This window comes from Salmo salar, chromosome 02 (genome assembly GCF_965601325.2).
Source record: "Salmo salar chromosome 02, fSalSal1, whole genome shotgun sequence".
Taxonomy (NCBI): Eukaryota; Metazoa; Chordata; class Actinopteri; order Salmoniformes; family Salmonidae; genus Salmo; species Salmo salar.
In genome coordinates this window covers 93,809,477-93,832,278 of record NC_138292.1, presented here as the reverse complement: position 1 = coordinate 93,832,278, position 22,802 = coordinate 93,809,477, and the positions used below count along the sequence as shown (strand labels likewise).

The 22,802-nt window shown below is 40.0% G+C and overlaps 1 pseudogene; it reads right to left on the bottom strand.

Annotated features, from left to right (window-relative positions):
* Positions 1-3,232: 3,232 nt before the first annotated feature.
* On the bottom strand, positions 3,233-21,908 carry LOC123740620 (uncharacterized; annotated as a pseudogene).
* Positions 21,909-22,802: the final 894 nt, after the last annotated feature.

Sequence of the window (22,802 nt, the reverse complement as noted above, 5' to 3'; positions counted from 1 at the left end):
GACGTCAGATTAAGACTCATTTCCACATTCACACAACTCTCATATCACAGTCACACAATGCTATTCCCAAACATACCTAATCAATTAGTTGTTTTTCAACAATATTTTAACCTGCAGGAATATTTTCACATTTCTATCTCATGGTTAGTTCCTAGGATAATGCAACTCATACATTTACATCTTTCAATACTTCTAAAATGGGGTCCAGGTTTAAAATAATTACAGGTTTAAAACAATTACAGGTGCACCTTACTAGCTTATACTATATCATAAATGGTCTTAACTAGTAAACACAGATTCTAGTTTTCATCCAGTTCACACAGAGAGCTGACACAGCCTCAGAGCCTACTGACTGGGCCCTGTTTACACCTTCACACAGGAATACACACTCAGAGCTTACTGACTGGGCCCTGTTTACACCTCCACACAGGAACACACACTCAGAGCCTACGAGGCTTTTCTAAAATCTCCACTTTCTGTGTTTCTCACCTCTTTCTTTTTTTAAAACTAGGTTTGAGTTGTGGTATCCACTCAGATCAAAGGTGGGTTCATCTGCTCCGTTCCTGAAGTGTGGTCTCCCTGAGATCCCAAGTTAGAGGGATCCCTGGTGCACCATTGACCCAGGTCATCAGGAGCAGTCACCAAGTGAAGATTCACATCTCCATATGTGGTTGTTAATTTCTTTAAAATCAAATGAGACAAACTTATCACACAAGTCAGAGTTATTCTTAAACTAAATCTTTATTCACTTATAAGGGAGCGGGTCAATACAACGTACACATATAAAGTGAATCAATTGAGTGCCCTACGATAATGATGGCTGGTCGACCCACGGGACAAAAGTACAAAGGTCTTTTACAGCCCTTTTAACCTACATGACAAACAACAGATGTATAGAACAGGTCACAAGGTTAAGATCTGTATGAAAGATACTTATAATTCTCAGCAGAGAGTATCTGCTGTAAAAACAGTACTCTGTGTAGAGACCAGGGTCTGGCCCTGGGGTCATCTCTCCCTGGTACCATATAGAACAGAAACATTAACTCATGCTCTGGAATGCGGTCTCTTTAGGTTTTATCACCCAAAAGACATTGTAAATCTCCTGTCAGTGTTTTCTCCCAGAGGCCCATCCTCAGTAGAACACACAGACACAATAGTTCTAAGAACCCTCTATTCAGTTGCATAAAACAACCATTTGATGCAATAAAAGTATTAAAACATAATCTTGCAATTTTGCTCTCAGTGTCCACTGAAAGTTGACTACTAACAACAACTGGGACATAAAAGACACCCACCATGAGACCCACTAAATCTGCCCAAGAAGCGACAAACAAAAGAAAAACCCACAAACTTAAAAACGGGAAGCAAACCAAAAAAGTGGAGCAACTAAAGGTGTTGACTCTCCACATGTATCAAGACAACTGGAGCACTAGGCCAGACACTCTTAAATAGAACCTGGACCAGCTCAGGTGAAACACCTTCCCACTAACGAGATGGACAAGCCAGCACAGGTGTAACACATACTGATTAACGAGGTGACACCAATCAGTGCGTCCTATGTGCTAACGAGCTAGACGTGCTAACGAGCTAGACGTGCTTAACGAGCTAGACGTGCTAACGAGCTAGACGTGCTAACGAGCTAGACGTGCTAAAGTCCAACCTCAAAACACAAAATGGAAAAACCAAAGACTAACACCTTAAAAGTTTGCTCACCATCAACAGAAAACAACTTCTATTTCACATTATAATCAACTACAATGCTTCACCTTCACTAATATAAACATGGTGTCTACTGGCTGTCAACATTTAAAAAGAAAAAAACATTTTTCCCCCACTAGCTTCTATAACTCTCCTCTTCCTAAAACTCACTAGCTTCTAGAACTCTCCTCTTCCTAAAACTCACTAGCTTCTAGAACTCTCCTCTTCCTAAAACTCACTAGCTTCTAGAACTCTCCTCTTCCTAAAACTCACTAGCTTCTAGAACTCTCCTCTTCCTAAAACTCACTAGCTTCTAGAACTCTCATCTTCCTAAAACTCACTAGCTTCTAGAACTCTCCTCTTCCTAAAACTGACTAGCTTCTAGAACTCTGGTCCCCTTGGAATGAGCCCAAACCAAACTCATCTCCAATACGGAAAAACGTGCAGTCAAAATAAGATCCATGGTAACGCACTGGCTAAACACAAAACACAAATCTTTATGGCTGCCCACCCTTGTGAGAATGAACCCTGATATTCTAAAAGCAGGGCAAGAATGTCAATATAATTGCACAAAAAAATTGTCAGTTGGTTGCATAAATAATTATCATTACTAAATGTTACATGAAATGTAAATATGAAATATTTGGTGGGATATCCCCAATGTCAAAACCCAGTTTTAACTTGTCTACATCAATAACCAATATGCAGAAACAGTTTGGGATATATTGAAAAACTAAACATAAAATGTGCTATATACACAAACATCTGCCACAATAATCATAATACTTGTATTTTTTTAAACAAGCAGCTTAAAACTGCACAAGCACCAAAAACGCTGTTGTTTTGATAAGTAGCAATAAATCACTGATATCGATTAGGGGGGAAATCAGGTTGTACATGATGTTGAAACTCACACAACTAAAAAAACTCATGGAAATGGGAGAAATATTTTACCTCACAGATTAGAGGACAACCTGCAGAAGACAGTCAGCTACATTTTGGAGTGATGCATTTAAATGTAGGGGTCGCTAAACAAAGGAACACAACACTTATTTGTCATCACTCATCGATATCATGCTGAAATCAATTGTGTGACAGGAGGGAGATGAGGTTGCACTTCCTGTTAAAAGTAACAACTCAAAAACCACATGGAATCTGGGAATAATGTGTACATCACTGGTTAGAGGACAATTTGAAGAAAACAGCTCGCTACATTTTGAAGTGTTGCATTGTGATTCAAGTGGGTCACCAACATGGTAAGTGTAACAACTTTTTTGTTAGTAACTTTTTGTTAAATCACATAAATAGTACTCTTTCAATTCAGAGCCTGGATTTTTCCCGAGGCTAATATCCATATCATGTTGAAATCAATAGAACAGGGGACAAACGTTTAGGGTTCTACATTGTGACATCATTAAAATTCTCCGACTACAATGTTAAAACATTCTACATTGTGACATTAATTCATTTATATCATGAAACAACTCCTTCATGTATGTATTCTTTGATATTTGATCAGAGATCTTTTATCAGATTATCTCTGGGTACAGCTATGAGGTTTCTCTTCTGTGTGTGTTCTCTGGTGTACAGTCCTCTGCCCAGATCGACCAAACCTCTTCCCACATTGAGCACAGATATAAGGTTTCTCTCCTGTTTGTGTTCTCTGGTGGTATGTTAGGCGGCTTTGCTGAGTAAAACTCTTCCCACATTGATCACAGCTATAAGATTTCTCTCCTGTGTGTGTTCCCCTGTGGTATATCAGGCTGCTTGACTGAGTAAAACTTTTCCCACATTGATTACAGCTATAAGATTTCTCTCCTGTGTGTGTTCTCTGGTGTGATATCAGGTTGCATAGCTGAGTAAAACTTTTCCCACATTGATTACAGCTACAATGTTTCTCTCCTGTGTGTATTCTCTAGTGCACTGTCAGATCTCCAGATTGACAAAAACCTTTTCCACATTGACCACAGCTGTAAGGTTTCTCTCCTGTGTGTATTCTCTGGTGTGAAGTCAGAGAGCCAGATGTAGTAAAACTCTTCCCACATTGATCACAGCTATAAGATTTCTCTCCTGTGTGTGTTCTCTGGTGCACTGTCAGATCTCTAGATTGACAAAAACCTTTTCCACATTGATGACAGCTATATGGTTTCTCTCCTGTGTGTATTCTCTGGTGTGAAGTCAGAGAGCCAGATGTAGTAAAACTCTTCCCACATTGACCACAGATATAAGGTTTCTCTCCTGTGTGTGTTCTCTGGTGCACTGTCAGATAGCGAGACTGACTAAAACTCTTCCCACATTGATGACAGCTATAAGATTTATCTCCTGTGTGTATTCTCTGGTGTGATATCAGGCTGGTTGACTGAGTAAACCTCTTCCCACATTGACTACAGCTATAAGGTTTCTCTCCTGTGTGGATTCTCTGATGAATTTTAATGCCTGATGAGGTGAATCTCTTCCCACAGTCAGAGCAGCAGTGAGTTCTCTTCCCTGTGGGTCTCTGCAGGTGTTTCTTGAGGTGTTCTGATCTGGAGAGACTCTTCTCTGCCTGTTCAGCATCATGAGGTTGCTGAGGCTCCACAGAGGATCCACGATAGTCCCGTATCTCTCCTGTGTGAACAACAAAGTCAGACAGATGGTTAAAGGCCCACAACAGCAGTAATCCACTGTAAAAGGTGATGCCAACAGCGTAGCCATGATGTTGTACAACAATTGACGTCTGTAATGAATGTAAAAATTATTTGACAATTGTCTTAAAATGAGCAAGAATAGTCATATTTTAGTAGTAACTGATGATTGTAGGCTAGAAATAAGTTATTCATGTTGTTGAAACTCTAAGCAGTGTACCAGACGACTTTTGGTCTCCAATAAAGGCCCCTTTCTGTGTTTTCTAAAATTGCGGCACGAGTGCGATGCACATGAAATTTGATTGCAGAAACTCCTCCTTGCTAATGAGGAAACCACTAGTTATGGATGTACTATATCTGCCTGGAGCAAAAATGGCGAGCAAAGATTTTAGTTTTTCACAATGTATTCTGAATGTGAATGGGTTTAAACTCAGGGGAGTAACCTCCATTTCCAGGTTGCTTATGAGTACATTTCACAATACTTTGGATTATAATTGTAAGGCTTGTTTGAATGTCCTGTTTAATATAATGTTTGCTACAGTTTTAAGAATTATGTGTAATTATAGAAGAACCACGTTAATAAAAGTATCCATTTGGGTGTTGTCAATAAAAGTTAAGATTTTATTTTTATTTCACCTTTGTTTAACCAGGAAGGCCAGTTGAGAACAAGTTCTCATTTATAACTGTGACCTGGCCAAGATAAAGCAAAGCAGTGCGACAAAAAAACAACAGAGTTACACGTTGGATAAACAGAAGTACAGTCAATAACACAATAGAAAAATCTATATACAGTGTGTGCAAATGGAGTACGGAGGTAAGTCAATAAATAGGCCATAGAAGCGAAGTAATTACAATTTAGCAAATTAACACTGGAGAGATAGATGTGCAGATGATGATGTGCAAGTAGAAATACTGGGCAAAAAAAGTAAATAAAAACATGAGGATGAGGTAGGCAGTTGGATGGGCTATTTACAGATGGGCTGTGTACAGCTGCAGCGATCGGTAAACTGCTCAGATAGCTGATGCTTAAAGTTAGTGAGGTAGATATAAGTCTCCAACTTCAGCGAATTTTGCAATTCGTTGCAGTCACTGGCAGCAGAGAACTGGAAGGAAAGGCGGTCAAAGTGGGTGTTGGCTTTGGGGATGACCAGTGAGATATACCTCCTGGAGCGCGTGCTATGGGTGGGTGTTGCTATGGTGACCAGTGAGCTGAGTGAAGGCGGCCTAGCAAAGACTTATAGATGACCTGGAGCCAGTGGGTTTGGCGACGAATATGTAGCGAGGGCCAGCCGACGAGAGCATACAGGTCCCAGTGGTGGGTGGTATATGGGGCTTTGGTGACAAAACGGATGGCACTGTGATAGACTGCATCCAGTTTGCTGAGTAGAGTGTTGGAGGCTATTTTGAAAATGACATCGCCAAAGTCAAGGATCGGTAGGATAGTCAGTTTTACAAGGGTATGTGAGTGAAGGAGGCTTTGTTGCAAAATAGGAAGCCAATTCTAGATTTAATTTTGGATTGGAGATGCTTAATATTAGTCTGGAAGGAGAGTTTACAGTCTAGCCAGACACCTAGGTATTTATAGTTGTCCACATATTCTAAGTCAGAACCATCCAGAGTCGTGATGCTGGACGGGCGGGTGCGGGCAGCGATCGGTTATAAGCGATTAGCGATTCGTTTTACTAGCGTTTAAGAGCAGTTGGAGGCCACGGAACGAGTGTTCTATGGCATTGAAGCTCGTTTGGAGGTTTGTTAACCTGTTGGGGGTAGGGGGCAGTATTTACACGGCCGGATAAAAAACGTACCCGATTTAATCTGGTTATTACTACTGCCCAGAAACTAGAATATGCATATAATTATTAGCTTTGGATAGAAAACACTCCAAAGTTTCTAAAACTGTTTTAATGGTGTCTGTGAGTATAACAGAACTCATTTGGCAGGCCAAAACCTGAGAAGATTCTGTACAGGAAGTGGCCTGTCTGACCATTCCTTGAATTTCTTGGCTCTGTTTAAAGAAAATGTAGGATCTTTGCTGTAACGTGACACTTCCTACGGCTCCCATAGGCTCTCAGAACCCGGGAAAAAGCTGAATGATGTAATTCCAGCCACTGGCTGAAAAACTTTAGCGCTTTTGGCAAGTGCTCTATCAGAGGACAATGGGCTTAGGCGCATGCACGAGACGACCCCATGTTTTTATTTTCTTTCGTCTCTGAACCTAAACACGCTTTCCCGGTCGGAATATTATCGCTTTTTTACGAGAAAAATGGCATAAAAATTGATTTTAAACAGCGGTTGACATGCTTCGAAGTACGGTAATGGAATATTTAGAATTTATTTGTCACGAAATGCGGCGTGCTCGTCACCCTTTACCATTCGGATAGTGTCTTGAACGCACAAACAAAACAGAGGATATTTGAACATAACTATGGATTATTTTGAACCAAACCAACATTTGTTATTGAAGTAGAAGTCCTGGGAGTGCATTCTGACGAAGACAGCAAAGGTAACAACATTTTTGTTATAGTAAATCTGATTTTGGTGAGGGCTAAACTTGGTCGGTGTCTAAATAGCTAGCCCTGTGATGCCGGGCTATCTTCTGAGAATATTGCAAAATGTGCTTTCACCGAAAAGCTATTTTAAAATCGGACATAGCGAGTGCATAGAGGAGTTCTGTATCTATAATTCTTAAAATAATTGTTATGTTTTTTGTGAACGTTTATCGTGAGTAATTTAGTAAATTCACCGGATGTTTGCGGGGGGTATGCTAGTTCTGAACGTCACATGCTAATGTAAAAAGCTGGTTTTTGATATAAATATGAACTTCATTGAACAAAACATGCATGTATTGTATAACATAATGTCCTAGGGTTGTCATCTGATGAAGATCAAAGGTTTGTGCTGCATTTAGCTGTGGTTTGGGTTTATGTGACATTATATGCTAGCTTGAAAAATGGGTGTCTGATTATTTCTGGCTGGGTACTCTGCTGACATAATCTAATGTTGTGCTTTCATTGTAAAGCCTTTTTGAAATCGGACAGTGTGGTTAGATTAACGAGAGTCTTGTCTTTAAAATGGTGTAAAATAGTCATATGTTTGAGAAATTGAAGTAATAGCATTTCTAAGGTATTTGAATATCGCGCCACGGGATTACACTGGCTGTTGCGTAGGTTAACCTCTCTAGGGTAGGGGGCAGTATTTTCACGGCCGGTTGAAAAACGTACCCAAATTAAACAGCCTACTACTCGGGTACAGGAACTGGAATATGCATATTATTGGTAGATTTGGATAGAAAACACTCTGAAGTTTCTAAAACTGTTGGAATGATGTCTGTGAGTATAACATAACTCATATGGCAAGCAAAAACCTGAGAAGAAAGCAGGAAGTGAGAATTCTGGTGCTTGTAGTCCTTTCAAGTCATTGCCAATCGAACACACGGTGAGTTAGGGTTCATTTTGCACTTCCTAAGGCTTACACTGGATGTCAACAGTCTTTAAAAAGTTGTTTGAAGATTCTATGGTGAACACAGAGCCAACAAAGGAAGATGGAAGTTGTTGACCCATCAGTTCATTGGGGTGCATTCATGTGAGTTGGGACCTCTGGTTCCAAAACCTTTTTCAAGACACAGGATGGGTCCGGTTGGAATATTACTGAAGTTTCACGTTCTAAAGTCCCTAAAGATTGATGCTTTACAATGTTTGACATGTTTGAACGAACGTAAATAGATTTTTTTTTTGTTACTTTTCGTCGTGAAATTTTGGGCGCGCTTCCTACACTTGGAGTAGCTGAACTGAACGCGCGAACAACAAGGAGCTATTTGGACACAAATTATGAACTTTATCGAACAAAACAACATTTATTGTGGACCTGGGATTCCTGGAAGTGCCTTCTGATGAAGATTATTAAAGGTAAGTGAATATTTATAATGCTATTTATGCGTTTAGATGAGTCCAAGATGGCCGGTCTATAATTGCCTGCTGTTTTTTTCTGAGCACAGTACTCAGATTATTGCAAAGTGTGCTTTCCTCGTAAAGTTATTTTGAAATCTGGCAATGCGGTTGCATTCACGAGATGTTAATCTATAATTCTTTGAATGACAGTATAATATTTTAGGAATGTTTACGACGAGTATTTTTGTAGATTGTGGTGCTGATTCACCGCCAGTATTGGAGGCTAAATATTTTCTGAACATCACGCGCCACTGTAAAATGCTGTTTTTAGATATAAATATGAACTTGATTAGAACAAAAAATGCATGTATTGTGTAACATGATGTCCTAGGAGTGTCATCTGATGAAGATCGTCAAAGGTCAGTGCTTCATTTAGCTGTGTTTTGGGTATTTGTGATGCATGCTAGTTGCTAAGAAAATGGCGGTGTGGTTATTGTGTCGATGTACTCTCCTAACATAATCTAATGTTTTGCTTTCGCTGTAAAGCCTTTTGGAAATCAGACAACGGGGTTAGATTCAGGAGAAGTGTATGTATAAAACGGTGTAAAATAGTCCTATGTTTGAGAACTTTGAATTATGACATTTTGTGGTTTTAAATTTCACGCTCTGATTTTTCACTGGCTGTTGAATAGTGTGGGACGATTTCGTACCACCTTCCCGAGAGAGGTTAACACAGTGTCCAAAGAAGTGCCAGATGTATACAGAATGGTGTCAACTGCGTAGAGGTGGATCAAGGAATCACCCGCAGCAAGAGCAACATCGTTGGTATATACAGAGAAAAGAGTCGGTCTGAGAATTGAACCCTGTGGTACCCCCATAGAGACTGCCAGAGGTCCGGACAACAGGCCCTCCGATTTGACACACTGAACTCTATCTGAGAAGTAGTTGGTGAACCAGGCGAGTCAGTTATTTGAGAAACCAAGGCTGTTGAGTCTGCCGATAAGAATACAGTGATTGATAGAGTCGGAAGCCTTGGCCAGGTCGATGAAGACGGATGCACAGTATTGTCTTTTATCGATGCCGGTTATATCGTTTAGTACCTTGAGCGTGGCTGAGGGGCACCCGTGACCAGCTCGGAAACCGGATTGCAAACTGAAGGTACGGTGGGGATTCGAAATGGTCAGTGATCTGTTTCTTAACTTGGCTTTCGAAGACTTTAGAAAATGCAGGGCAGGATGGATATAGGTCTGTAACAGTTTGGGTCTAGAGTGTCACCCCCTTTGAAGAGGTGGGTGACCGCAGAAGCGTTCCAATCTTTAGGAATCTCGGGCGGTACGAAAGAGACTAGTAATAGGGGTTGCAACAATTGCGGCGGATAATTTTAGAAAGAGAGGGTCCAGATTGTCTAGCCCAGCTGATTTGTACGGGTCCAGGTTTTGCAACTCTTTCAGAAAATCAGCTATCTGGATTTGGGTGAAGGAGAAATGGGGGAGGCTTGGGCAAGTAGCTGCAGGGGGTGCGGAGCTGTTGGCCGGGGTTGGGGTAGCCAGGAGGAAACTATGGGCAGCCGTAGAGAAATGCTTGTTGAAATTCTCGATTATCGTGGAGTTATCGGTGGTGACAGTGTTTCCTAGCCTCAGTGCAGTGGGCAGCTGGGATGAGGTTCTCTTATTCTCCATGGACTTTACAGTGTCCCAGAACTTTTTGGAGTTAGAGCTACAGGAAGCAAATTTCTGTTTTGAAAAAGCTAGCCTTTGCTTTCCTAACTGACTGTGTGTATTGGTTCCTGACTTCTCTGAAAAGTTGCATATCGCGGGGACTATTCGATGCTAGTGCAGTACGCCACAGGATGTTTCTGTGCTTGTCGAGGGCAGTCAGGTCTGGAGCAAACCATGGGCTATATCTGTTCTTAGTTCTACATTTTTTGAAAGGGGCATGCTTATTTAAGATGGTGAGGAAATTACTTTTAAAGAACAACCAGGCATCCTCTACTGACGGGATGAGGTCAAAATCCTTCCAGGATACCCGGGCCAGGTCAATTAGAAAGGCCTGCTTGCAGAAAAGTTTTAGGGAGCGTTTGACAGTGATGAGGGTTGGTCGTTTGACCGCGGACCCATAACGGATGCAGGCGATGATCGCTGAGATCCTGATTGAAAACAGCAGAGGTGTATTTGTAGGGCAAGTTGGTCAGGATAATATCTATGAGGGTGCCCATGTTTACAGATTTAGGGTTGTACCTGGTGGGTTCCTTGATCATTTGTGTGAGATTGAGGGCATCTAGCTTGGATTGTAGTCCGGCCGGTGTGTTAAGCATATCCCAGGTTAGGTCACCTAATAGAACGAACTCTGAAGATAGATGGGGGCAATCAATTCACATATGGTGTCCCGGGCACAGCTGGGAGCTGAGGGGGTCTATAACAGGCGGCAACAGTGAGAGACTTATTTCTGGAGAGATACATTTTTTGAATTAGAAGCTCGAACTGTTTGGGCATGGACCTGGAAAGTATGACAGAACTTTGCAGGCCATCTCTGCAGTAGATTGCAACTCCTCTCTTTTTGACAGTTCTATCTTGATAGAAAATGTTGTGGTTGGGGATGGAAATCTCTGAATTTTTGGTTGCCTTCCTAAGCCAGGATTCAGACACGGCAAGGACATTAAGGTTGGCGGAGTGTGCTAAAGCAGTGAGTAAAACAAACTTAGGGAGGAGGCTTCTGATGTTAACATGCATGAAACCAAGGCTTTTCGATTACAGAAGTCAACAAATGAGAGTGCCTGGGGACACACAGGGCCTGGGTTAACCTCTACATCACCCGAGGAACAGAGGAGTAGGATGAGGGTACGGCTAAAGGCTATCAGAATTGGTCGAATAGTGCGTTGGGGAACAGAGAATAAAAGAAGCAGAATTCTGGGCGTGATAGGATAGATTCAAGGCATAATGTACAGACAGGGGTATGGTAGGGTGTGGGTACAGTGGAAGTAAACCTAGGCATTGAGTGATGATAAGAGAGGTTGCATCTCTGGAGGCACTAGTTATCCTAGGTGAGGTCACCGCATGTGTGGGAGGTCGGACAAAAGAGCTCTCTGAGTCATGTTGAGTGGGACTAGGGGCTCCGCAGTAAAACAAAACAATGATAACTACCCTAAACAACAGTATAGAAGGCATATTGACATTAGAGAGAGACATAAAGCAAGGCATAAAGCAATCACAGGTGTTAATTGGGAGAGCTAGCTAAGACATCAACGGGTAAGACAACAACAGCTAATCAGCTAAGACAACAACAACAGGTAAAGTGGCGATGAATGGGCAGAGAGGGTCAGTTAACTACACACAGGGCCTGAGTTTGAGGCTGTAGCCGACAGATAAACAAAATAAATAAAATGGAGACTCGTGATTAAAGGAACAATCCAGCAGGCATCAGCTATGTAGCCAAGTGATCATAGGGTCCAGTAAACAGGAATATATTAAACAGGGAAGCTGTTAGGTAGTCATTACTACGCTAGCCGGGAGATGCGCCTGGCTCGAGGCTAACTGTTGCTAGCTTCGGGACAAGGGTGTCACCGACGTCCTGCAAAGGCCGGTTGAGGGCACATCGGACGGAATTACGTCGGCAGACCAGTCGCGATGGATCGGCAGGGCTCCGTGATGACAAAGGGTCCAGGCCAATTGGCAAAAGAGGTATTGTAGCTGGAGTAATTTTGTTTGCTAGCCGGGAGATGCACCTGGCTTGAGGCTAACTGGTGCTAGCTTCGGGACAAGGGCGTTAGCCACTATAGCCACTCCGGTGCAAAGGTCCAGAGCTACGGCAGGAATCCGGTGACGTAGTGGCTTCTAGTCGTCTTAGTGAAGAGTCTGGGAGGCATCAGCTGTGTAGCTGAGTGATCATAGGGTCCACTGAGCAGGCCGGGAGATGGGCCTGGCTCAAGGCCTGGCTCAGCTAGCTAGCTGCGATTATTCGGTGTAATGGTCCAGAGCTTACGGCAGGAATACGGTGATGTAGTGGAGAAAAACAGTCCGATATGCTCAGGGTTGATATCGCGCTGTGCAGACTGGCAGGTATTATCCAGGCAAAAAGCAGCTGGTGTCTGAGCTAAAAAGGTAAAGCAGTGGCTAACAATGACTAAATAGCTAGTAGCTAATTAGCTTGTTAGCTTCTGATGGAGGTTCTAGCTATAAGGTCTAAAAAATAGCAGATCCGTATCATATTGGGTGAAGCGGGTTGCCGGAAGCTATATTTAATTTAAACATGGAAAAAGAGATTGAAATATTTTGCAATATATACAAAAAAAATACGAAAAAAACATAACATTTACAACAAACACATCTTACTGCTACGCCATCTTGGATTACAAGATGACTCAGTTAAAAACCATTGGATTTAGCAAACTCTGAAATGATTTAGTATTTCTGTGCCCATGAAAACTGTTTTCCCAGCGTAACATAAGGAGCCACTAAATGATACGTAGTTCGAGTGCATTCCAGAATACAAAGAAGTTCATCATATGACAAGCGTAACGTTATGACTATAACTACTGTTCCCTGAAGGAGGGAAACTAGGTACAACATACTATTAAATCCACATGTTATGACTATAATTACTGTTCCCTGAAGGAGGGAAACTAGGTACAACATACAATCAAAGCCCCGCCTTCCACAGGTGATGAGAGCGAGGCTTGGATTTATTCCTTAAATTTAATACCGCTCTTCACCGACCCAGGAAAGGGCGGGACCAAACAGGTGTTGTACCTCGTTTCCCTCCTTCAGGGAAGAGTAATTATAATCAAAGTTATACTCCCTTTCAATCAGTCAACATCGGTACAACATACTATGGGGAAATAAAATCATTCCCCAACTGACCCAAACGGACACTAAATGAAACGGCCCCTGGCAGACCACCCAGACCTGACCCCGCAAGATGCGTCAGTTGTCAATTTATTAATTGCCTTTTGTTTGAAACACTCCTGTCAATGTTGAGTAAGGATGCACACCTGATTACACATATAGAAGTAGGACTAGTCTACCTGGCCTGTGTGCAAATGTAGGCCTATAAATGTGCCCATTTGGTGATGTCAGATAGTATTTCTGATTGTCTTAACGCACCACCACTAATGAGTTGTGGAGCTTCTCAAAGTAATTTTTTTCACCTCGAACAGCAAGTAAACAAAGTCTAATTAAAAAATATATTTCTCCTTTATTTAACCAGGTAGGCTAGTTGAGAACAGGTTCTCATTTGCAACTGCGACCTGGCCAAGATAAAGCATAGCAATTCGACACATACAACAACACAGAATTACACATGGAATAAACAAAACATATTTAATACAGGCACAAAAGCAGCGTAGCCTAGTGGTTAAAATGTTGGACTAGTAACTGAAAGGTTGCCAGATTGAATCCCCGAGCTGACAAGGTACAAATCTGTTGTTCTGCCCCTGAACAAGGCAGTTAACCCACTGTTCCTAGGCCGTCATTGAAAATAAGAATTTGTTCTTAACTGACTTGCCTAGTAAAAAAAAAGGTTATGTTGATGACTGGCTCCCTCTAGTCATTTGTGAGTCTTATTTAATCAAACAGCGTGCTTAACCTCTTACATCTAGACGTTCCGCTAGCGGAACACCTGCTCTAATATCCAATGACGGGCGTGGCGCCAAATACAAACTCCTCAAAAATCCGAAAACTTCCATTTTTCAAACATATGACTATTTTACACCATTTTAAAGACAAGACTCTCCTTTATCTAACCACACTGTCCGATTTCAAAAAGGCTTTACAGCGAAAGCAAAACATTAGATTATGTCAGCAGAGTACCCAGTCAGAAATAATCAGACACCCATTTTTCAAGCTAGCATATAATGTCACATAAACCCAAACCACAGCTAAATGCAGCACTAACCTTTGATCTTCATCAGATGACAACCCTAGGACATTATGTTATACAATACATGCATGTTTTGTTCAATGAAGTTCATATTTATATCAAAAACCAGCTTTTTACATTAGCATGTGACGTTCAGAACTAGCATTCCCACCGAACACTTCCGGTGAATTTACTAAATTACTCACAATAAACGTTCCCAAAAAACCTAACAATTGTTTTAAGAATTATAGATACAGACCTCCTTTATGCAATCGCGGTGTCCGATTTTAAAATAGCTTTTCGGTGAAAGCGGAGCTTCTCAAAGGAATTTTTTCTTCATTTCCAAACAACACGTAAACAAAGTCTAATCAAAATCATTTGCGAATGACAATAGTTCCTCAAAGTATTTTCGTAAAATATTTCCAGCTCTCGCCCTTTCGATAACCACGCAGCATAAAAAGGGAAAAATGTAATTCTCTGATCCTGTGGAAATGTCATAAAATACCTGATTACTTCTTATCCTTTGCACAAATAGCCTACAGCTGTGTCTGTCAAGAACTCACTGGAGCAGGAAACTGAGGGTGTAGAATATTTTATACAATGTTGCAAGCTTGCTATCCGAGTTTCACTGACCCAGTTGATAGTTGATATAATGTTTCAGGTTTGTTGTAGACAGGCCATGTGCAGCCAAAGTGATTTCTAGGATATTTATTTTTATCACAATATTTTCTGACTGCAGAATGCAATGTTTTTATTTGTTGGCTTTATGTAGGCAATATTTTTACATAGTTGGCAATGGCAATAAAAGTTACTTTTAGATTTGTATAATTTTCATTTAGATTTAGATAGAATGTAGATTAATCACAGACAATGATTTTGAGATACTATTATAAATTAAATGAAACTGTTCCAGTAAAATGTGAATATGAAAATCATAACTGGCACCAGATCAGTAGAAATGGTCAGATAAATTGTCACTCTAAATGGAAAAGGTTGTCGACCGCTGGTGTAGACCATTACTGAAAACTTCAGGAGCATAACGGCAGAATTTACGAAGTCCAGCAGCAGCGGGGGGAGGAGGAGGGAAGAGTTTTTCTTGGTTAAATTGGTGACTGGCTCCCTCGAGTAACTTGTGTATCTGTAATTATTTAATCAAACAGCTTACAGCTTCAGACAAGTTCAGTACATACAGTTGATTTTATTAAAACACATGGAGTGATTGGTAGAAAGAACAGATGACTCTTGGTTGACCAAGAGATATTTTAGGTGGGGACAGCACTAGAACATGATTTTGGGGCTCCCGAGTAGCACAGCGGACACTGCATCTCAGTGCTTGAGGCGTCACTAAAGACACCCTGGTTCAAATCCAGGCTGTATCACAACCGGCTGTGATTGGGAATCCCATAGGGCGGCGCACAATTGGCCAAGCGTCATCCAGGGTAGGCAGTCATTGTAAATAAGAATTTGTTCCTAACTGACTTGCCTAGTTAAATAAAGGTTACATTTAATTAATAAAAAAAATAGTGTTTTATGACAAACCGTTTTCTACAAATCCATCAAGGCACCAACTTTGAGAAGGTTTTAAAACAAAGGTTTCAAACCAATTCATGAATGTATCTAGGTATGTAATGGCATGAAAAAAAAATTGGCTGAATATTATACAATGACTTATCAACAGCTGTAACAATTTGACCCCCACAAGAAATCTTCACTGGCAATTCTAGAATATACTATATAGCCTCAATCTGGTTAAAACGATAATTTTGACCTCATGGATGTCCAGCCTTTGTATTCATAGTGTAGTGAATTCAGGGGGTAGTCCTGAGCTGAACTCAAACCTGGGTCCAGCGACTGTCAAGCCAACACCTTATAACTGTTACGCCAAGATGTCTGAACTTCTTGATGAGGTTGCTAGGTGTTGGGTTACGGTTTCCACAATAGCTTTCTCTATGAATTTGAGAGTGGTTACATTTCTCCAGACCCCATTCCTCAGCTGTTTACCAAACCAAGTCTCTGGGCAGCCATTTTGTTGCTGTTTAAAAAACCCACACAACCCATCAATCTGCAGTTCAAACACTGTTTTGGTAATAAGATGATGGGGTTGGAGAAATGTAACTACTTTCAAATTCATAGACAGAACTATGGATGCAAGGACTGACCATCCATAATATCAACATTATAGTTTTAACCATGTTGAGGCTATACAGTGTTGATTTACATTGTTTCTAAACATTGGAGTAAAAAAAGCTTATTTGGGGTTCTGGTGGGGTACAACAGTTGAACTAAGCTCATGAGGCATGTGTTATATTCTTCAAGAATCAATGGCTATAAATAAATCATTTTAAAGTCACAATATAGGTGTAGCAATTGCAGATTTCCGCTTTAACAGAGTTTGTGCCTCTGTTTTTAAGACAGTACTTACTAGTGTTAATCAGGGAACGGTTTCTCAAAACCATCTTATGGCTAAGTTCACCGTTAGAACCATTGGACGCCTTAAGATGCGTTTGGGAAACCGGGACCAGATATCCAGTTTCCTCTTCTTCTTCCTCCCTTTTCAATGTAACAGTCATCTCCCCCTCCTCCTCTTTCACAGTAACGGCCTCACCCACTACATCTTGTTTTACTGTGATGTCCTCCTCTTCTTTAGCAGGAGAGTAGCTCAGTGACCGCATGGTTGGGAATGTTAGCTAGGCTAATGCTAAATTAACCAGCCCGCTAGCTGACCAATAACAACACCGTAAATATGAAATTAAATCTGATAACTAACTAGATGACAGAAGTGGTTTTAAAACACAGTGGCTAATATACACTAAAGCGTCTAATGAGCTTAATTGGTTCGGCTATTTTGTCTACAAGCTACCGAGGTGGCTGAATAACTGTTGCTGCTGTTGAAAGAAGCGTTCCGTCCACTATATTATACGTCACACCAACAGCATTACCTTAAATTCCCAGACCGCCATCTGCTGACTGGAGTGGGTAACGCAGTTGAGTAAAATGTCTATTTTATTTTCAGACAAGTTTGATTGTTGGAAGATTTTTTTACTCACCAGTGTAACAACACAGTGTGGTTAAACACTTAGTAAGCTAGTTGTAGTCACGATATGGTTACCTATAAGTACAAACAGTTATGTTTTTGCGTTATTACAAATGTATTGTAATGAAACAGCAGGGAGCAGGTCTCGAACCCTCGGCCTTCAAGCCCGAAGTCCAGCGCGCTATCGACTGTGCCGCAAAAGCTCGAACGGCAGAGTCAATATCCGCGCTTATAAACCCAGGGTCGTTACAGTATTAACTTATTTAGGGAAATCTTCTAAACTACCCACAATGCACTATTTTCCAACGTCATATGTATTATCAACTCTTTTTTTTTTATATATATATTTTTTTAGTTTGCACAAATCTTTATTTAACTTGTTGTAAATAACAGTAACATGCAAAACATAAACATAACATAACATAACAGCCAGAGGGAATCCAAAGAAATTAGAGAAAAATAAAAAAAACTATTATATCAAATCAAATACAGACATATATCGAATACATTTTTTTGACAAATTGTTTTGTATACGTTTTAAAGATTCTACGTACTGTTCCAAATCAGATAAAAAAATTAAGAAAAGGGGCTTTTTCTTCATAAATTTTGATTTGTGGATGAAAGATTTTCCTAATAAAATAAAGAGATTTATGACATACTCACGTTCAATTGTGGAATCAGTGTAGTAAAATAATATGTAAAACTTAGCAATATCAATGGTTTATGCAATTTGCGGCTAAGATATAGTTTTACATCAGTCCAAAACACTTCACTATATAAACAATTACAGAATAAGTGTTCAATAGATTCAGTTTCTAGTTCACAAAAACTGCATTCACTGGTAACGTCAAATATATATTTAGAAATTAAGCTATTACATGGATAGCATCTATGGATTATCTTAAAGGAGATCTCCTTTACTTTATTGGTCACCATAAATCTGTGTGGAGTGAGCCAAGCACGGTGCCAGTTTACATCAAACGATGAAGCCCAACAAAATATCGCAGAGGGAATAGACTTCCTGTAGGAAATATCCCTTATTAAACGATTGTTGAATTTCGTATCTAGTAGACCAATGCCATTCAACTGAATATCGCTTACAATCGGAGATATTACAAAATATGCATTATTCTGAAGTAAAGTTTTTATCCCACTAGGTATAGCTTTAATAACAGTGTCATATTCCTTGCTTGAAACCTCAAAGTTGTATATTTCCATAAATTCTCTCCGTGTAAATAGATTCCCACTGTTATTAACCAATTGGCTGACAAGAACAATGTTTTTTGAGAACCATTTATGGTTAAATAACATCTTATTTCTATGTAATATTGACCCATTGTTCCAAATAAAACATTTATGAGGTGAAAAGTTGTGTTTATACAACAAAGCCCAGCACATTAAAGCCTGCTTGTGAAAAACCGCCAGTTTCACAGGAATTTTACCCACAATATATGGACATTGTAGTAAAAAATTAAGCCCGCCGAACTTCTGAAAAACAAAATGAGGTATAATATTCCAGAAGCTATGAGGATTTTTTTATGTACCTTTTAATCCAGTTGACCTTTGATATCTGATTGAAGAGAGTGAAATCTAAGACATTTAGACCGCCATCACAAACCCTGTTGGTGATAACATCTCTTTTTATCTTATGTGGCTTGTTTTTCCATATGAAGTTGTACAAAAGCCTATCTAAGGTACAGCAAGTGAATTTGGGAATGTCAATAGATGAAAAAAGATAGGATGCACGAGATAGCCCCTCAGCTTTGGATAAAAGCACCCTTCCTTGAAGACTTAAATCCCTCCCTAACCATGAGGATATTTTTTTTTTTTGACAGATTCAGTTACAGGGTTCAAATTAAGATCATTCATAGCCTTAAGATTTTTGGTGATCTTTACACCGAGGAAGGTTACAGTATCTTTTTCAGAGATGTTACAATCTGCTGGGTTGACAGCTCCTTTCACAACAAACAACTCACATTTGGAAAGATTTAAAGTCAAGCCTGAGATTTTGGAGAACTGCTTCACGATATCCAATGCTAATCTAGCTTGAGATACATTTTTCAAAAAAAGTGAGGTGTCATCCGCCAGTTGGGATATCTTGATCTCTCTGGACTGGAATGTAATGCCTTCAAATGGACTTTTATGAACTAATGAGCATAACATTTGAGAAACTAACAAAAATAAAAAAGGTGAAATTGGACAACCTTGTCGTATTCCTTTGTAAATGTTAAATCTTGAGGATGTTCCATGACAGACTTTGATACAGCTATTGCCACCATTATACAGAGTTCTAATAGCATCAACAAAGAAACGACCAAATTTCAAATGCTTAAGACAATCAAAGATAAAATTGTGACTTACTGTATCAAATGCTTTCTGAAAATCCAGAAATAGGATAACAGGGAAGTCATCTAATAGATCACGATACTCAACCAAGTCTAATATCAGCCTCAGATTATTAGATATATGGCGCCCTTTCATAAACCCTGATTGACATTCATCAATCAGATCATTTAAGCAAGACTTTAACCTTTTTGCAAAGATTAAGGCTATAATTTTGTAGTCGTTATTTAGGAGTGTGATTGGACGCCAATTATCAATACTTAGGAGATCCTTGTGTGGTTTAGGTATAAGAGTAATAACCCCTTGCTTCAGAGAGGCAGGTAGTTCTCCCTTCTTTATAGCCTCCTTAAAGGTTTCAAGTAAAAAAGGTGCTATTTCTTCAAAGAAGGTTTTGTAAAATTCAGAGGTTAATCCATCACAACCTGGAGATTTGTTCTTTTTTAACTGAGCAAGCCCGTACTGGATGTCCATAATGGATAAATCTTGGCAACAAGACTGATTGAGTTCTTCACTAATCGAATTAACATTCTCTATAGAATCAAGGAGATCCTTAGAGTCACTCAAATTGTTATCTAAGGAGTAAAGATTCTCATAAAATTTAGTGGTAAATTCTGATAACAACTCTCTATCCTCAGTGGTAACCCCATTAATTTTAAGTTTCCGAAGTGTGTTGAGTTCCCCTCTCCTCTTCTCCAAATTAAAAAAGTATCTACTGTTCTTTTCACCTTTTTCAAGCCATTGTTTTCTAGATCTTATGAAAGCTCCTCTAGCCTTTTCCTCATACAATGTATCTAGTTGATTCTGTAAATCATTCAATTTAGCTTTCTCATTAAGATCAAGATGCTCAATCTCTGTGATATCGGCAATTGTCTTAGAGAGTTCAGCTACCTCACATCTCCTTCTTAAAGCAAGCCGTTTTCCATAAGTAATACAGGCTGAGCGGATTTTAAATTTCATCAGTTCCCAATATTTCCCATATTCTGCATTAGATGTAGCTAAACTCCAGTAAACAGAAATTAGATTCTTAATCACATTTTTTAAATCATCATGCAATAACAATGAGTTATTTAGTTTCCAGTAACCACCAGAGTATTTCTTACCATCATTACTGCATATTCTTACAGTCAACCATATGACTTTATGATCCGTCAGGACTGCAGGCAGTATTTTTACCTCTACAGTGTTGGGCACAAGACTAGAGGTTATCACCCACAAATCAATTCTTGATTGTAAGGAACGATCTCTATTACTCCATGTGTATTGTATCTCTCCAGGGTTTTTTACTCTCTATATGTCAATTAAGTCCAGGCTTTGGCAGAAATTCACCAACTTGTTCACACCAATGTTAGGCCTATGAGGCAATCTATCAGTCTCATTAGAATAAACCATATTAAAATCTCCACCAACTATTATCTGACTGGATGGATATTTTCTCAGAAGATTTTTAAGAATTTCTTCAATTTCCTCTAGAAGTAAGTTATTTGGAGGACTAGAACAGTATCCATATACATTACACAACACAAATAATCTGTCCATGTGGTTGATGACCGCTACTAGCCAATGTCCATTGGAGTCCATTTGAGTAAACAAAAATTTCCCTTTGAAATTGTGTGCTAAAATTGCAACCCCAGCTGAATAATTTGTCCCGTGGGCCAAAAAAATGTCACTGCCCCACTGATTTTTCCAATAATTATAGTCCTCTTTGCATGAATGTGTTTCTTGAACGAATACAAGATCTGCGTTGCAGTCCTTACAAAAAAAAAAAAAAAAGCTTTTCTCTTCAACAGGTTACGTATCCACCTGGCATTGATTGACATAAACTTCAAGTCCATATCTATAGAATAGAAAGAAAAATCCTATGCAATCTCAACTTTACCCTCTCTATAAAAAGTTGCTTCATATATGTATTAACAGAATTCTTAACTTGTAAAATAGTAACACCATGTTTCAAAAGTAGAACGTTCAGTTTGCAGTGGGGAAGGAACTACCTTGTAAACCTACCGACAGAACAAATCAAATCACCCCGGTCGTATGTCTTTACCGTTGGCGAAAAAAGCTCTGATTCCCCTGTAGTATCCACCGTTTCCTTGATTTCGGGCCTGTTGTACGAGAGGCCACAATTTTGCCTTTGCTGCCTTGTCTGCTGCAGTCAAGTCCTCACCGAATCTAAGTTTTCTTTCTTTCAGAAAGGCGCTTTGATTTGCTTTCTTCCAAACTGCATCTCTCGCTGTGCGAAAAGCAAACTGGATGATGATCGATCGGCTGACGATGACATCTTGTTTTCTTCCCAATACGATGAGCGACATCCACAGCCATATCCATATATCCATCGGGGAAGTCCGGTGCCACACGGTTACAGATGTCTCTTACTAAGCGCTTCACATTCTCATCCTGGTCCTCGGGGACACCGTAAAGCCGTAGCCCCCACCTTCTCCGGTATCGCTCTGCTTCCGATAAGCGCTCTTGCATGTCTGCGATGGTCTTCTCCTGAGCAATGCATTTCTCAGACGTAGCAGTGTTTGCAAGTTTAAGCTCTTCGATACTCTTGTATGCATGATTCAGAGAGGTCTCGAGGTCAACTATTTTTGATGTGTTTTCGCGTATCATTTTCTCCAGACCGTCAGCTCTTTCGTTTACAGCATCGATTATGTTGATCTGTAGTTCGCGCAAAGATAATTCTTTATGTGTCTTTTTGGGTGCAGGACTATTGACTGCATTTTCAGAATCAACCGAATGTCCAGAATCCTCCATTTCTTCTCCTGAGGAGTCAGGTGGCGGTTTTTCTCCAACGTATGAGTGCTCAGCTAGCAACTGCCTTCTCCTCCCTTTGCTCTTTCGCACATTTTTTCCTTCCATTTCTCAAAGTTATGAATCAAATTATCGGTCAACTAAGTGTTGTTCTCTATTGTGTTTACTATAAGCCAAGTTCCGTTACATTTAAGTAAGTTTGAGAGGGATAAAAGTTAAGGTTACTCGGAGCAAGCTGAAATCTCGTCTACACTCGCCGCCATCTTCCAGCGCCTCCTACCGAGGTGGCTGAATAACTGTTGCTGCTGTTGAAAGAAGTGTTCCGTCCACTACATTATACGTCACACCAACAGCATTACCTTAAAGCCCCACATGATGTATTGTTACTTCATGTAGGAGCAGTATAGACCTAGTCTGTTCATTATATACATCTACATGATGTATTGTCACACCACGTAGGAGCAGTATAGACCTAGTCTGTTCATTATATACATCTACATGATGTGTTGTTACACCATGTAGGAGCAGTATAGACCTAGTCTGTTCATTATATACATCTACATGATGTATTGTTACACCATGTAGGAGCAGTATAGACCTAGTCTGTTCATTATA